This window comes from Egretta garzetta, unplaced genomic scaffold (genome assembly GCF_000687185.1).
Source record: "Egretta garzetta isolate BGI_Z169 unplaced genomic scaffold, ASM68718v1 scaffold598, whole genome shotgun sequence".
Lineage (NCBI taxonomy): Eukaryota > Metazoa > Chordata > Aves > Pelecaniformes > Ardeidae > Egretta > Egretta garzetta.
The window spans coordinates 2,460,586-2,463,352 of NW_009260621.1; positions in this window are offsets into that span (position 1 = coordinate 2,460,586).

Sequence of the window (2,767 nt, forward strand, 5' to 3'; positions counted from 1 at the left end):
CGGAACCATTTCATTTTTTCCTCCCTCCTTCCAGTTGTGGGCAGTGATATTGGCAGGAACAGGCAGACCCAGCCTATTAATACATGGCTCCGTGGCTGTTGTCACTGTCACAACATTTGACAGTGGGATGGCCTACATGGCACCAGGTTTGCTGGCGTCAAAAGGGAGCCACCTTTCTCAAAGGGGAAAGAGGGTCCTTGCTCAGGAGCTTGCGGGGCAAATTGACAGGGCTTTAAATTAGATGCTGAAGGGGAACATTCTGGCATTCTATGATTCTCTGACAGCCAGCGATATAGCACATTGTGTTGGCATATTGTGTATAGCACATTGTAATGGCACCGAGTGGTGGTAATGGTGTAGTAGATGTGCAGGGTGTTTGACCGGTAGTGGGAGGGTGATAGGAAAGAGGGTGCCCTAGATGAGAAGGTGACTGCAGCTCTGCTCCAAAATGACACCCAAGGAAACAAAAACTGCTCAGTGAGAGGCACAAGCAGAAGGAATTGTGCAGCTGGATGTGAGAAATAGAAAGTGGTGGTTAAAATCACCCAGAATTGAGACTCAATCTGAGAAGAGCTTTCTTATGAAAACAGGAATGCAATTAAAGCTCTTGTTAGGAAGGTGAATGTTTTAGTACATAAAAATCCTGAGAGATTTCCCATAAAACCTCTTGCCTTGGCATTTTGTCTCTTTTAATTCCTTGGTGCTACTTCTGTCCCAGACGATGCGAGACAATACTGTCCCTTGGACAGGAGATAATGCTAGCAGTAAAGCGCAGCTTCTGATCCTACCCTGAGAGCTGCAAAACAAATCAGAGGATACATACATCATTACAAGAGTCTCTTTCGTTCAACAGCTTTTCTGCAAAGGAAGTGACATTTTCCTATGATGTTTTCCTCCTGCCATTGAGTTCACCATCCTCTGCTGTCTCCTTTAAAGGAGGAGGGGAAAAAAAAAAAAAAAAGCCGTACTAAGAAAATTAGCCAGGTCTTTGGTATATTCAGGATGAACTCCAGGTAGGTGCTACTTGGCTTGCTGAGGTTTTTCTGCAGTGTTTTCTTGTGTTGCTCATTTTGGGTAAGTCAAGCACTTGTGAGGCCCTTAGAAATAGAAATTTCAAGATTGTGTTTGTGTTCTTGCCATATAGGTAGGTGCCCTACACTCCTACTGGCAGATTTGATTTGGAAGTGCAGAGACTTTGTGTGCCTCTAGATCACATTTTGGGTCTGAGCCCTCTGGAACACAGGCCTGAGCGATGTTCAGATCCACCTCTCAGGGCCTGGCCCATTTCCTTTCATAGTGTTGTGCAATGATGCATTTAACTTCCAATATCAAAGACTGGCAGTGCTGTGCAGCTGTCTGAGAAAGGTCACCGAAAGCCAGAAGAGTTTCACAAAAAACATAGATGAAAAGTTGACTCAGATTCACTGAAATGAACAAAACTCTTCTCTTTTTCTTTTAGAATTATCTGTTTTTTGTGAAACTTGCTGGTTTTGCTGTGACCTTTACCTTTTACTCAGTCACAAGAGACTTTGGTTTTGCATGCACGTGGGGAAGGACTTTAACACAGACAGAGTTCACATCCTGTGCTCGATGGTGCAGGGTGGATGGAGACTTCCTGTGGCAATCCTGTCACCAATGGCTCCCCCCCCCAGCCTCTGCTGTGGCTGGTGCCACTGAGTGGGAGGCTCACAGCTGGCAGCGGTAGCTCATGCTTCAGTCCAGCATCTGACTCTGGCAGCCTGGCAATGTTGCTGCCTGCCTGGGTTGCCTCAGGCTGTGCTAAGCCACGTGTGTGCTCTGGGGATCATATCCAGAATCCTTCCCTTCACCCACACAGAGTGGTGGGGAGGCACCTCTCCTGTGATTTGATGCATTGGGTCAAAGCTTTTCTTGCCCACCACCGATGAATAAAGATCCTAGAAGATGAAACAAGAGCTGTGGCCTCTGTATGAGTGGCAGTGCCTGAGGGTGTTTATCAGCCTGGCCTGAATTTGGAAGATTTTGCTGGCATCCTCTGGTACTCAGCTACAGTGCCAGGCAGACATGCTGTTAGTGTGGCTCCTGCATCCTTTTCTTGTAGCACAGTTTTTATCTTTTCTGTGTGTAACCAACTTGGTACCTGATGAGGTATCGAGAAGGTGCTGGTGTAGAATAGAGAGCAATATGAGGTTGTGATGCCTTTGATATTTTTGGGGAGGGGTGACGTTTGAGGTAAGATGTCACAGTCTCAGGTGACTTTAGGGTGCTATTAATAGCCTGTCAAGTGTAACACCTTGCTTTGAAACCAGCAGCTATTGGCTGTGGCATCTGATGGCCTCTACGTGGGTTGGTGGTTCCCACAGACACCACTGAAACTGGTGCTCTTGTCTTGCCACTGCCACCTCGAGGGAGAGGTTAGGGAGCACGGTGGAGCCCCATTGTGTTCTTAATGTACCTGCTTTCCCTTTGAGAAATCCCATGTATACCTGAGTCATACATGACTAAGTCTGTGACAAAGAAAGAAGCTTTCTCAGGGTGGAGTGCTCTGGCTATCAGCAAAAAGATGTCCCAGTGCTGCAGGGTGGGCAATGGTATGGGGCCTTGGTTCTGCCCGGTGTGTCGAGTGCTGCACCTGGGGAGGTCGAACCCCATGCACCAGTACAGGCTGGGGGCTGACCTGCTGGAAAGCAGCTCTGCCGAGAGGGACCTGGGAGTCCTGGTGGATGACAAGCTCACCATGAGCCAGCAGTGTGCCCTTGTTGCCAAGAAGGCCAATGGTATCCTGGGG